At 33.3% G+C, this 15,789-nt stretch overlaps 1 protein-coding gene across 13 annotated transcripts in view; it reads right to left on the bottom strand.

Moving 5' to 3' along the window:
- Nucleotides 1-15,789, bottom strand: part of SOX5 (SRY-box transcription factor 5) — a 1,020,679-nt gene that overhangs the window by 353,548 nt on the left and 651,342 nt on the right. The window lies entirely within an intron of this gene.

The following is a 15,789-nucleotide window of genomic DNA, read 5'->3' as shown; positions in this document are numbered from 1 at the left end:
AAAGAAAGAAAGAAAGAGAACCCAAACAAGGATGCATTGTTTTGATGAACTAAGGCCTCTACGACAATAGGCTTAAATAACTATACGGAATTTAGCCACTTTCTTTGCACTTTATTCAGAGGTTAAAATATGTGGGGGTTATTTCTAATTAAACAGAAAATTCCTTTGCCTTTCATTAAAAGAAGGGAAATTGTGTTAAAATGTTTAAAAAAAAAAAACTCTCTTGGTATTTGCAATTCGAATTCACCTTGAAAAAGCTGTGAGTTTTGCTCAACAAAGGGTTTACAGAATCACCCTTTCTTATTCTACACCAAAGGGATGGAGGGATGGGAGGTGCGGAAGTATTTACTAAGTGCTTACACCACTTCCTTTATCCTTATATAATTTTAAATGTATTCCCAAAAGATGTCTCTAATTAAATTGTTGAAAATACTGTATGTTACAGTGTTATTTTTACTGTTGGAAGTTCAAAAGAAAAGCGTATTCTAGTACCGAAGATATTCTATTAAAAATAATAGCACAGTATAAAAAATAAGGGATTTAGAATCAAACAGACATAGAATAAAATGCTAATTCTGGCCCTTACTAGCTGTGAGACTTACTTAATCTCTACCGATCTTTAACGTGAGATATAATATCTACTTCATAAGACTTTTTGGAGATTAACAGTGTACCACATGAAAAATGGCAAGCAGAACATCCAACACAGAGTGGATAACAAATAATAGGTGTTTGTTTTTAAAACTTTAATACTGAAGTATAAAAGAAACACCACCTCTCCCCCCAGAAAATGAAATCCCAAAATGAGGAAAACAGATTTTCTTCCAAGAGTTAAACTGTAAAAATTAACACAAAATGCAAAGTCTCGCCATAGAGAAGCACGCCCCGGCTGGTGATTCTTGATCATAAATTGATCAAATGTATTAACAAGTGTTTAAAAAGAAATGATAATAGGAAGGGGTGTCGATAAGATGAAGAAAGAGAAAGAGCAGAAAATGCTAGCAGCTACAATGTGAGCACTGTCTAAAGGAAAAGTAGACTTGTCCATCATATTGCAAGTGTTTTAACTATTTTTGATCCCTTTACCAAGGTCTACTCCATGTCTACTCTAAGCATACTTGATGTAAGAGGCTTAGTTGACAGTTATAATAATCCTAATCTCATTGGCAAGATCATACCTATCACCAAATTGATACATCAAACAAAACGTAATAACCTTAAACACTGGAGCTATTCCATTCCTAATGTTCTGATTCCATGTTCTCCAAGCAAACTTCTGATTCTCATGTAACCAATGGGCTAACAGTACAGATTTGAAGTCTTTAGGGTACTCATGATATGATTTAGCAGAGTAAACAGACTTCTATTTATTCTTGGTTTCACATGCAGCTTGACTATAAGGAGGTTATGCATTTATTATACAAACCCACGTATTCATGGTCTGCGTGAGCATTATCTGGTGTCTATCTCAGCCTCATGTGCGGTCAGTTTCTCAGTGTCTGAAAACTCAACTGACACGTGCCAGTTTCTGGGTCATCACAGCAGAAAGTTGGATCAGGTAAACCTTTCTATGTTATAACATTCTATGAATTTTAGACTTTTAGACATCGGTGGGTTTCTACTTCATTATTATCTCTATTAATAATGATTATTAAAACTGAAACAAACTCTAAAAGTAGACACTTTTAGAGTTTTATAGATAGATAAGATATTGCTACTGTTCTCAACACTTATGATCATTTCAATTTCTAAACTATCTTTAAATACAACCAGCTAAGCACTCTGTATACATGACATTCTATGGAGAAAAAAACTATAAAGTCTAAAACACTGAACAAGAAGGAATACCAGAAGGCAACTGATCCTCAAATACCACATATTTTGTGTTTATTTCAGTTTTATTTTCAGAGACTTATAGAATGGTCTTAATGTGTTGTATTGGGGATTATTTTAAATACAATTCAGGTAAAGGATTTCTTAAGGATTTGTTAAATTATTACAATAAAAATGACCGTGGTTTATTTCAACAAGTAGCTACTAACTCAGTCAGAAAAAAATAAACATATAACAAATTATGTAAAGAGCTGTCAATCTGTTGGTCACATTATTAATGTTTACTCTGACCCATGGGACTTCTAAAAATATCAATAACCAAATCACCAATAACATCAGATTTTTGAATTTTTGTTCATCTACCGAAGGGACCTTTGACAGAGAAAAGTCTCATTAATTTCAGAAGGCACCACAAATGTTCTTACATTGTCTATCTGGGAAAAGTAGAATCCTAAATCCTGCAGCCTACATTACACAGCCATGTTGCAGTGCAAAGGTATCTTAGAAAAATTTGATTATCTAGGCTGGGCTATGCTCTTCTGCATTCATTCACAGGTGATTTTGTCATCCCTGTGGTAGGTGCTAGAGTTATCAATGAACAAAACTCAAACTTAAAAAAAATTGACATGAGTCAGACAAATATAACTTAGCTTGCAGAGTGTAAGATGAAAAGAGGATTTCAGAGGTAAGAGGATTTCAGATAGAGAAAATATCAGGTGTAAAAAAAATGAGGTCAAATTAATAGTGTATTACTTTCCTATTGTTCCTTTGACAAATTACCACAAATTCAGTGGTTTAAACAATGCAAATTTATTCTCTTATAGTTCAAGGGTCAGAAGTTCTAAAATCAAGGTGTTGACAGGGCTGCATTTCCTCTAGATGCTGTAAGGGAGAATCTGCTTTATTGACTTTTCTAACTTCTGGAGGCTGACTACATTCTTTGGCTGGCAGCCCCATTCTTCATCTTCAAAGCCAGCAGCATAGCATCTTCCAGTCTCTCTCTCATTGTGACCATTTTGCTTCTTTCTTATGAAGACTCTTGTGATTAGATTAGGCCCATCCACATAATCGAGGATAATCTCCCCATTTTAATATCCTTAATCTAATCAAATCTGCAAAGTCCCTTTTGCCATGTAATATTCAGAGATTAGGAGCTGGACATTTTTTTTTCCTTTTGGGAGTGGTGGTGGTGGGTATTCATTTTTCTGATTACCACAAATGGTGTGCATCCTTGGCTGCATATTAGAATCACCTGGGGAGCTTAAAAATTTCTGATACCCAGGTGACACTCCAAAACTAATAACATCAGAATTTGGAGGGTTCAGATCCAGGCATCAGTGCTTTCTAAATATCTCTAGGTAATTCCAATATGCAGCTAAATTTCAGAACCACCGATTTAGTTTTCTGCTGCAGTTTCCACTTTCATACCCCCTACCCTACTTCTAAACTTGTTATATATTTCTAAATACAATTGGGGTATGCTACTGGCAGGGTGAATGTAATGCTGGTGAAGAGCCTCCAGCTAATAGTAAATACATTTGTCTTGCTCCTTCGTTTCATTTAGTTCTCTGCTCACACCACTTCCTCAGTGAGGCCTTTCTTGGTTACTGCACCTAAACTTACATCTCCTCCCTCTCTTGCTTCATACTCTTTGCCTTATTCATAGCACTGACATTTTCTACACTTACTTCTTTGTTTATTGTCTGATCCCCATAATTACGATCCAAGGGAGGAGACTTTGAGTTTGTTCACAGCTACTTGCCCAGTACTTAGAATCCTCCTGAAAATAGTAGTCTCCCAATAAATAACTGTTAAATGAATAGCTACTAACTAAAATCTGCCACTCTCTGACAGTGCCCTGGTTATGGAAAGCTATAAGAGCTAATCTTACAGGCTAGGTATACTTGGAAATGTCTCCATATTGTTAGGAAAAAAAAAAAGGAATTGCAGTTCAGTAATAGCCAGTTTACTGCCAAACAAATTACCACTGTGTCATGGAGGAAACAGGTAACTAAGATAAGAAGCTCCCTCTGGTTTACCCTTAAGAAAGTTACAGTTTACAGAGAAATAGAAGATATATACCCTCTCACCCATTCACCATCCACTGATTCATTAATTTGAAAATACATATGTTGAAAGACTAGCATATGCCACACATATAACAACATAATTAAGAAACCAAGAAAATATTGTAAGGTAAACGACTTTTTACAAATATATATGCCATACAATATGGCATTTACAAATATGTCTGCCATACCATGGCAGACAGACAGCAGGAAAATAATGTCTTGCTAAAATAATCAGAGAATGCTTCCTTGAATACATGAGAATTCAACAGAGTAATGAAGGGTGGATCAGATTTCAGCACACACAGAGAAGAGGAAAGAAGATTCCAGAGGGCAGAAATGACATTAGCAAATTAAAGAAATTTATAGAATGACCAGGTATAGTGAGTAGAATGGCTTGATTAAACCAGTAGATTCTAGGAGGAGTAATGGCAGGTAAGGATGAAAAGTAGAAATTAGATTATAGCAATTCTGGTTATATCCTATACTTGGAATGATTAAATCAAAAAGGTGAAATTTATACTGAAAAGAATTGGTGAAGATCTGAGGGCCACAGAGTAACATAATACAAATAGTATCTTAGGAAGAAAAATTCTCTGAATTTAGTAACCAATGGAAGGTTGAGGATGGGAACCAGAAAACTGGAATGAGTAGGTGAGGTAATTCAAAGAAAAAATTAAAAGATATTGACTGTATAGAGAACAATAGTGCTGATAAAAGAAATATATAATTAGAAAGAAAGGCAGTTTGGGGGGGTATAAAAAATCTGGTTTTATAAATAAGTCTTTGTGATGGCAGGATTTTTCAAAAGAAATACTCAGCAGGTAATAAAAAAAAATGCCTTTGGAAGTAACCAACGCAGTATAGTATTTTGAACACAAGTAGAGAGTTAACCAATAATTCTCGTAATTATTTCTCTTTGACCTCTTCCACAATGCTCTGAATCAGTGTTATCATTATTCTTATTTGACAGAAGAAGAAACTAAGTCATAGACTGGTTAAATAGTTTTTGTTACTCACACTACCTGGTCTATTATACCAGCGAGCAGGTAAAGAATAGAATTATGTCTTTGAGGGAAAAATATGGAAGAAAATAGAATAGAAATGGAAAAAAAAGCAAAAACTGGATCTTGCAGTCCATTCACCATTAGGAGGCCAGATTAAGATTAGGAGGATCAAGGAAAGAAGACCGATGAAGAGGGGTCAAGGTATTAACAGGAGCAGCATAACTATTTTCTTAACAATTAAAAAAAAAAAAAAAATGCTGAAATTGAACTTTTTACATTCTGGAGTATGACATTTATTTAACTTATGACTTCCATTTATTGCTCTCCTCAACACTTCTTTTAATATTCACTCTCTCATGTTATATTTTAAAAATAGCAGAACATATTTTAAAACAAATGAAAATATTTCAAAAGTTGTATCTTCTCAAGGGAACAGTAAATATGGTATGTGTATATAAAATAAAATAAAAAGTAGTTATCCTTCCTATTCAAAGATGTTGCTACTTTTCTGGAAGGTATATATATATGCCTGGGTTTTTTTCTAGCAGCAAGATTATCTATTCAGGACAGTTATTTGTCTCATTCCTTTTGTAATCAAGGCCCTTATGAGAAGGATAATCAGGATTAGGAATTAAACTTCACTGCGTATCAAAGATTTTCTTCACATTGGAAGAGTTACCCATCCAATATTGGGAATCAACACAGACATTTAGCTTCAATGGACAGGTTTTCATTTAAATGAATGAAACAACCAACACTTCAACTTGTAAATGTAGAATTACAAAACCTAACATATTACTTTATTAAAGAAAATAATTCCACCTCATTGCTCTTATCTATGAATTTAGATTATTATTATTCATGCCTTATGGTTTGTTCGTTCTTTTTTCCTTTGAGTTTAACTCTGTGAAATTCCATGTAAATTTTGTAACCAAGTCTGACATATAATATCCAGAAGTATTTTAAATAGGAAATATTTTCGTGGTAAACATGTAGTCTTTCAAACTTTTAAAATATTTTTCTTCTCTTTTTTCTAAATCCTCTCTGCCATCAGTACCTGATATAGAACATGCCAATCTTCATAATTCTCTACCCTTTGCTTCCCATGTACAAAGACCTCATTCATTATGTTGTTATTTAGAGGCATGAACAAATACATCAGGCCTGGCATAAAACATAAGTGGTAGTAAAAACACAGATTTCATAGAAATATAAAAACAGACAACATAGAATAATAGAAAAAAACTGGACTTCCCTTGTAATCCTTACTACACATTTCACTAGAGGGGAGATAAAACTTAGTATAACACTAAATCTAAAATAAAACAAATTTTTTGAGATGTAGCTACTTATGAATAAATTTATTATTCTGTTTAGAAATATAATTTGAGCCTACAGAAAAGATTTTATTACATTTTACAAAAAAGTTTAAACTTATTTAAAAACTGTTAATTAAAAATGTTGACATCAAGAACTTCTAAATTTACTTTTACCGAAGCTGTTCCCTATGTTCACCGTATCTTAGGTTTAGTTTCTGAGATGTTCTTTGCATAGAGATCAAGCAGTTTTATCACACCATCCCTTCTCTCTAAGAATACCACTACTTTTAACTTCATCGCCACCTCTTTACCGTTTCCTTTGCCAGCATTTCTGCTTTTACAGAACATCTTAATCCAGCCTCATCCAGTCCACCACAAGTTAGGGATGCAAGGGAGAATAAGGAGGAAAAAAATGAAGATGGGCAGGTTGCTTCCAGAAAGAAGTGGAAAATGAAAAGAAAAAGAAAAAAAAAAAAAAGAATTAAGGAGAGATAAGGAAAGACTCAGTATTAGTGATTAATTCTTATCATTCTCTACAAGAAAGGAGGGTTTTTTTTATTACTTAGACAGAAGTGCTTGAATTAATGTGCCTAAAGTAAGCAATAAGATGAAATTTTCCAAGCCCATTTGTTTTTGTTTTCTAAACAAGGAAGACAAAAAGGCACCAAAACTTTTTCTCTCATTCTAGTCTATCCTCAGTCAGATTTATTGAGAAATCATTCATTGAGTAATTATAATAGCAAATTTTCATTCTACAATGATTAAGAAATCAAAATATGATTCTTCACTTTCTACTTTCTTCTTTTATTTCTTTATTAATAATTGTGAATCACCAAGAATTTACTCCAAAATTATACTGTGTGTTAATCCCTAGAAAATGTTCTAAATAAGCAAATTGCTTTACTATGAGTAACAAAATAGCTGGGCTATAAACCCAAAAATTATGTAAACAAATATATCTGAGAGTTAAATTTTTTTATCTTTATGATTTATTGTTTTAAAAAATTCATCCACACTTACTAACTGCCTAAAATAAAAGTAATACTGATAAATAAAAAGGTAGAATATTCAATTTAATTATATTCCACGTGGTCATTCTATAACTGTTCTTAATACTTAGAAAATAAATTAGAGTTCACTATGATAAATTTGACTGAGGATAGACTAGAATGAAAGAAAACTGGCTTATGGGAAACTTTATGGCTCCTACAGACAAAGTCACTTTCATAATGAGAGCTGGTGAAATGCTTTTACAGAATCGTAGATATTTTCAAAAAAGCTGTCAAGACTTTTTCCTGATTACTACCCAAGAATCTGGTAATAAGCACATTCTACTTTAAAAAGAGCATACTTTTATCTTTATTTGGCTCATTTAATAATTGTGATTACTTTATTTCCTTATCTCCAAAACACACACACCTACATTTGAGTTTTTAAACATTTGATGACAGAAACTTCTTAATCGTAAAATAGATTCAATTTCAACCAAGTCATTTTAAAGAGACCATAATAGAAACGATTATAACCTTTAAATGTTCAAGAGAAATTTCCTTTAAATTGTAGCTAAAATGACGAAATATATGAGTTTCGAAGAAAACAGTCAAAATCCTTAAAGAGTACTTTGTGGTGAATTATTTATTTCTAGTATTATTATACATTTGTCATTATCCATAAACGGAAAAACTACCACTTAATATTCAGGTTAAAAAAGCCAAAATCCTTTTGTTCAGGTTACTTATAAATTAATTTGTATAATCCAGCATTAGGATCCTTGATTCTGAAACTTGTCATTTTTAGTTAGAGATAGTATACTTTTTAAGAAAACAAAGAGCTTTTTTCCATTTGAGCATGGGTTTTGCCTTTCTGACAGCTCCAAGTCCACAGGATGTGGAGGGGTGATTTAAATTTTACATCAAAATTGTGACTACACTAGACTTTTTCCTCCTTCTCAAGGGAGGCATTGTTCTTGCTTTTCTATAACCAGGCGTGACAGCGCCAGACTGGAGTCATACGGCTGGTTTCTGAGTCAGCGTGAAAGTGCTCACCTCCTGAGTTTCCCCAGATGCTCGTCTCCCAGTCAGTCTGAAAGCTGAGCACTGAGTGGTCAGCCACACAGCCCGTTCCTGGGACAGAAAGAGCGCTGGAGGGGAGAACTTGGGGATTAGCAAAAACTCCTTCTTCCAGTACCTGCTGCAAAAATCTTTAGTAATATGAAGTAACTACATGTGCATGCACACGCATGCGCGCGCGCACATACACACACACAAAACCACCATGTATTTAATATGTTCCATTTTTCTGAACCAATAGTTGGAACAAAGTATCTAACAAGTACTGTGTGCTTCTAGGGTACAGAAATAAAGTTTAAAAAACTATAAGCCTTTTGGTTTTTTCGGGGACACATGGTTACCACATGTATAAATTTCAGGTTAGAGGCAGCTGGATATAATAGTTAAAGAATAGTGAATGAAATTCTTATCTTATCTTATCTTAGAATAAGATAAGATACAAACTTATCTTTAAAAACTATCTGTAGAATCCCTGCAACAGGGACAATCTTTTTCAGCTCTTGAACAGAACAGTTGCTGGTGACATAGGAATTAATTCAGTTTCTACTGCTGTATTCTTTAATAAACCCATCAGGGAAGTGTGAGAGGTATCTGGGTCTGTCTGTCTCTGTGTGTGGGTATGTGTGTATATGTCTGTGTTGTGTTGGGAGGCAGCAAGGGAGAGAAGGAGGGGAACACAACAGAGAGAGAGAAGGAAAAGGGCCTTTTACCAATGATACGTTCATGTGCATTAATATTATTTCTTTTTTTTACATAAACTCTCTATGAAGACTTGGACCAGACTGCCATAATTTAATCAGAATCAGATGCTAGCAACTTTCATTCACTATATAATACAAAACTATTTGGTTGAAAGTTTGTGTATTTAAAAAAAAAAAATTAAGAAGTAGGATCAAACATCTTCCAGTTGGTTAACCCCTAAAAAGGAAAGCTAAAGGAAATGTACTTCCTAAATATCACTACCATAATGAGTAGTACTAATCTTTTGATTATTGCTTTCTAAAATAATGCCAATAAACTTTTTTCATGTTATCCTCATGAAGGTGTATGTGTCTATCTCAGTTCCTATGTGCATGTATATGTGGGCATGTATGTAGCAACCTATAAAAATTGTTCACCATATTCACCATATTCATAATGAAAGATGGATTTTCATTCATGAACATCACTGGTTAGGTGAAGTGCGTATGGAAAGATAAATAGTTTTAATTAGGAAAGAATATGTCTTTAGGCTTAATGATATGAACCCCTCTTCAAAAATATTTCACTTGTTTTATCAACTTGTTCGTTTTGACCCTCCCAGGACTTCACAGTAGTGCAATAGCAGAACTGCAAATACAATATAAAATTTTGTTTTCCAAAATCACCTTAAATCGTTATTTTGAGGCTCCCTCCCCATCGCAATATGGGCCTCCTCCTATAGCACCCACCCCCAATCCTGCTCTTCCCCTCTCCTCTCACATTTACTGGCTAAGTCTAAATAAATAGCAAATTGTTCTATAATAAAAAGTGACTTATTCTTAACATGGTGTATGTCTTGAAATAAAATCTATGGCATGCTTAAATTATTTAGGATCTAATAACTATGGCAAAAATAAAGTAACCAGTTTAGTTTTAATTTCTTTTGTTTTCAAAGGTCATTGTGAAATCAAGCAAGTTAAGCCTTCTAACACGAACCTCTAGAGAATGCTTTTTTTTTTTTTTCCTAGCAGAAATGAGAAAGGAGCCTCTTGGCTAAAAGGAGTACTGGACACCAGCATCAGCTTGTTGAGAATTAACTGTCTAAGTAGTCCAATAAGGAAAAATATTATGACCCCCTAGGCTTTGGAAATCCAAATAACTCTGACAAGGAAAAGTTTATACACTGCTAAAATCTGGCCAATTTAAGGTGCTCACTCTTTCTTTCCATGCCCCATATAGACTTTGTTGCAGTCTGGTTTCTATAACAGCTGTTGTAAAATGCACAAAGTAGAAAATATTTATATTATATTCAAAATAGATAGCAAAAATCACATATACAGTGCACATATCTTTCCTAGAACACCAGCTTCTGAGGTGAGGGACAGGCATACTAGGCAAAAAACAAATTGTATGAACTTCTCTATAAAATGAAGAAGTTGCCATCACAATCATGAAAGGCACAAAAGTAAGGGTGTAGTGCCAAGAACGATGAGCATCTATCAACGCAAACTCCAAAACAGCGGGATGCAACGATGGCTGATGTTATAAGAATACTGAGCCTCTTCATTGGTTCCTTTCATGCCAACGCTTCTTTGCTTGGATGAATATGAATTAAATCCATAAGCTTTCTTATTTTTCTAGCTTGACCTCTAAACTCATTTTACATCATAACTGTTTATCTTCTTCCCCCATTAATCTTTCTGGTTTTAGCACATTCCTTGTTGTTTTTAGGGGGAAAAAAATGTTTAAAAGAATGGTTTATACTGCCACTGTGGAAGAGTTAGGAATGCTAGCTCTTTTCAATAAATGAGTAAAAACTGCTCAGTAATTACTGAAAGGCTATGTGTTTTCTTCTCCTGAAATAAAAATTCAAAAAGTTTGCCTTATACTGCAAAGGAGAAAATCATCAACTTTATGCAATGATATGGACAAGTAAAAAGATATTAAAGAGGTTCCAGTACAAGGTATGTACTAGATTTCAAACTGGGCTAATGTTAATATCATTATCAAATTCCCCCTTAAAATTTTTTTTAAAAGTGTGTAATATAAAGAACCCTTTTGAAATAAATAGCTATTCCTATTTGCTTTCTCTTCTCAATCAATTCTATGCCAAAGCACACACATGATGCCTATGTTCTATATAAATCTATGTCCCTATACCAGAAATATCTCATTTTAGATTGTAATTTTAGATGATAATATTGTGGAATGCTTCCCTATTCTGTTTATTAAAATATAACTGCTATGAAATTTTACTGATTAGTGTAATTGATTTATACATAGCACTGTAAAATCTTTCAGTACAAAAATTCAAGCAAACTTTTTAAAGGTGTTCATTTCACAAATCCACAAAACAAAAGTAATCGGTGTTTACCATTTACCATTTTATAGGTAGTCTGTCTACTATCTTTTCTGCTGTTCTGTAAATTTCCCTCAAAGCCTAACAGAGGCCCAGCTGTATAAACCCGTCCAGTCAAAGAACATAGTTAAGGGATGGATAAAACAGGGAGGGGTGTCTATCATGCTGACCACTGTCTGAGCTTATGAGGATAAAGGAGCCTTGATGGAGAAAAGTAATCATCCAATTGCTGTTTGGTTTTTTGTTTTTTTTTAACCTCTTTACCACATGCTAGAACTTTTTTTTTTTTTTTCCATTACCCAACCCCTCTCCCCTCATTCCAAGCCCCACAACTGAAAGATCTTTGTGTTCCAAAAGGGACAGACTCTTCCCCAACCTTCTCTTCTCTTTTTTTTTTTTGTTTCTCATCTCTTTGTGTGTGTTTTTTTGTTTTTTGATTTTTGTTTTTTGTTGCTGGCAAGGTTATGAAGGCTTGGTCATTTAATGACTTCTTAAAATACTAGATTCCTCTCTATCAAACCATCCACACATAGTTCATTGGAAATATTTTTAATGGCTGTATGAACTTACTTCTTTGGGTTCCTTTTTACCAAAATATTACCACCAGCTTTCTATTGTAAGACCGTTATTTCTGGCAGATGCTCTAAAAAATGATACATTCCTTTAAAAGATAGGAAAGCCTATACAATTCAGGTAGAACGAGTGCTGAAATGAAGGGTGCAAATCTTAACATTTTAAAGAATGTGTTTCCCATAGTGCACATATTTCAAAGGGTGCTGGCTATGTGCACAGTATTTAGCAACTGGGAGATAAGATTCTGAAGTCTGAAGACAAGTTTAGACTGACTAATTAATCCTTTCACAATCCTAGCTCTCATGTTTCCAAGAACATCAAACCATAGGGAAGATTTTCCAGAGATTTAAATATGCATTTCCTATTTTCAAGTTTGTCATTCTTACATACAATGCTGACATTGTTTATAAAGGACTGAAGCCAAATCCCCTATAATGATGGCTACCGTAACTGCTCTGGTTAAAGAGTCAGCAAATCCCTGGGGAAGATTCACTAGAAACTATATGGAGAGAGCTGTATCATCTGTAAAGTTAGTTCTATTTCAGGGTGTCCTTTGAGGTTGGGACAAATATTTGAACATTATTAAATCCTCTATTTATCCAAAGACTGTTGCAGCTGCAGTGCAAAGTCTTCTCCCCACTGCCCTGTCAATGACCTAAAGGGATTATCCTTTTTCAGATGGGGTAAAAATGTGATCCTTCCACAATCTGTATACTTTTCTATTCAACATGAGATGGACATTAATAATACAATATGAAGTTTCTTAAAACTATTAACTATGGATGCTATCAGAGTCTACATCTTCTCATATCCATAGCTGTGTATTTACTATAGCATCGGTGCTCAAATTCCTTCCGGCTTCATGTAGTAGTCTGCTCTCAGAGATAATTGAGTACTTTCCTTCTAATAAATATTTGGTTCTTATGAAACAAGCCAAACATATCAAAACTTTATCAAAAACAATACCTGCCAAAGTTATATTCAAATCATATACCAGATAAAGTGGAAAGGAAAGCAAGGTTTAAATTCCCACTTCTTTACCACCATGAAATTTAGGCTTGCTTTTCCTTAAAATACTTTTTAAACTCTTCAGAAATATTTGTACATAATCTAACATTTAAACACACACCAAAATATTATTTTAAAAAGCAAATTAAACCTTTAAAGATAGTACATTCTGTTGTATTTTGAGAAAATTAATGTTAATTGCAAATGATTATCATATAAAATAAATATCTTCAATTTCAATACACTGTCCAACAATATTTTGTTTAGAACTATAACAGGTTCATGACCACATGCTTTTTTTATATACATAAATGATATAATCTTAAGTATGCGCAAATCTGTTCTGGTATTTTTGTGTGTGTGTGTTTCTCTTCCATCTTTCAGAATCTTTGTTGTTTTAATTGATTTATTAATAAACACCTATAATAAAAAGATTCAAATTCCTTTGGATATATATTTTTTAATAGTGTGCATGCTGTGTTCCTTATATCTTCTGGCAAAGATCTGTAAGAACAAGAGCTATTAGAAGAACCTAAAGATTTTGTAGAATGCATTTATATACTTTGGTTTAATTGAGGGATGAATGGCTCTCACTAATTGCATGCTGACATGTGCCAGCCACTGTGCTAGATACCTCATATATATTATTTTTGGTTATCAAAACAACTCTACATGGACCATGAACCTAAACATAAGAGCTAAAACTATAAATCTCTCAGAAGTAAACATAGGAGTAAACCTTCATGACACCAAAACACAAGCTACAGAAGAAAAAAAAAAGATAAATTAGACTTCATGAAAACTAAAATCTTATGTGCTGAAAATACCGTCAAGAAAGTGAAAAGATAACCCAAGAACAGAGAAAATAATTGCAAATCATATATCTGGTAAGGCACTTGTATCCCAAGTATATAAAGAACTCTTGCAATTAAGTGATAAAAAGACAAATATTGCCTTTTTAAAATAGGCAAACATTCAAAAAGAATCTATATAGATAGTTCTTCAAATAAGGTATACAAATGGCCAATAAGCATAAGAAAAGATGCTCACCATCATTAGTCATTAAGGAAATGCATACAAAAAACATGAGATATCACTTCATATCCACTGGAATAATTATAATAATAAAAAAAATACAGATAGTAACAAATGTTGGAAAGGATGTGGAGAAATTGGATCCTCATTAATAACTGGTAGGAATGTAAAATAGTGTGGATGCTTTGGAAAATAGTTTGGCAGTTTCTCAAAAAGTTACACATACAGATACCATATGACTCAATGATTCTCCTCCAAGTATATATCAAAAATGAAAAACATGTTGATGCAAAAACTTGTACACTAATGTTCACAGCAGCATTATTCATAATAATCCTCAAAGTGGAACTAACCCAAGTGTCTATCAAATGATAAATAGAAAAGCAAAATACAGTATATACATGCGATAGAATATTATATGGTAATAAAAAGGAATGAAGTACTGATACAAGCTACAGCATGGATCAATCTTGAAAACATTATGCTAAGTGATAGAAGCAAGTCATGAAGGACAACACATTGTATGATTCCACTTACGTGAAATGTATAGAATAGGCAAATATACAGAGGCAGAAAGTAGATTGGTAGTTACCTAGGGCTGGAGGTGGGGGTAGAAGAGATTGGGCAGTGAAGCTGCTGGGTGAAGAGTGACTGCTGCTGGGTACAGAGTGTCTTGTTGGGGTGATGAAAGTATTCTAAAATCAGATTGTGGTTATAGCTGCACAACTTTGTGAATATACTAAAAACTATTGAATTGTGCACTAACTGGGTAACTTTTATGATTAATTTTATGGTTAGAAAGTGGCTGAACTGGAATGTGGAGCTAGTCCTGCTCCAAATATTATTGCATTTTCATTACTGATTATGCTACATATAGAGAACATACTTTATGAATGAATTTAAATATATGCTTACAATTTCATTTTTTTCCAAAAGTTAGATACATATTTCTTATTTCTTGGCTTTTATTTGAATGCAAGCTTTTATTGAACATTGATGTCAGACCTATACTAAGTAACTGATCTTTTTTCTCTAACTTTTTTTGCATTAAGGTCCTTTTTTTTTTTAAAGTACTTTCTTTACAAAGTCATAGTTTTGGAATCATGACAAGCAAACATTTAATGACTGTTCTAAAAGAAAACACTGTACAGAATAGCAACTCATTCTTAATGTCCATATAGGGTAGATGATATCCTGTTCCCTCACAACATGATAATTTACCCAATGGTAAAGTATTAAGTTTTGCTATGATTCTTACTGATTTCTTCATTTAAAAACTTAGAAAAGACAATGTGTGTTATTTTACTGTCAAAATAGTTCAATCTGTTGCTCTGTGATTCAGCATTTCATTCTTGTTAAACAGGCAAATCTTTGGGAAGGTAAAACCTCCAGTTTATCAGAGGAAACCTCTAAAGGAATCATAATTTTGTAAATGGTTTATGGAGTGGTCTCCAAAATGACTATTATCAGCTGTTAGTCTGTGTTTCTTCCATCTGCAGCTGTATAATCAAGTCTTAAAACACAAAAAACAAAGTTACAGAGAGGTAGCAGAACAGATAAATGCACTTTGTTTTAAAACTTTTTCTTAGTACTCTCTATATAAATACATTTCTTCCATTATGAAAGTAGAACACAGCCCTTAATCATTAATATTCCATTGTCTACTCAGCAATGCCTTCCATTTATGATAGTAGTTTGAATTAATTTAAGGCAATTAAACACAGAGTTAATTCAATATACATTTATAAGCCCAAACTTCAAACCAATTTAGAAGTTAGGATTTCTTTCAGGTTTATCCAGAAACAAGTGTTTCAATTTTGAATTCTTTAATGAACA

This window comes from Choloepus didactylus, chromosome 8, assembly GCF_015220235.1.
Source record: "Choloepus didactylus isolate mChoDid1 chromosome 8, mChoDid1.pri, whole genome shotgun sequence".
NCBI classification, from domain to species: Eukaryota; Metazoa; Chordata; class Mammalia; order Pilosa; family Megalonychidae; genus Choloepus; species Choloepus didactylus.
This window is presented reverse-complemented; position numbering and strand designations above follow the sequence as displayed.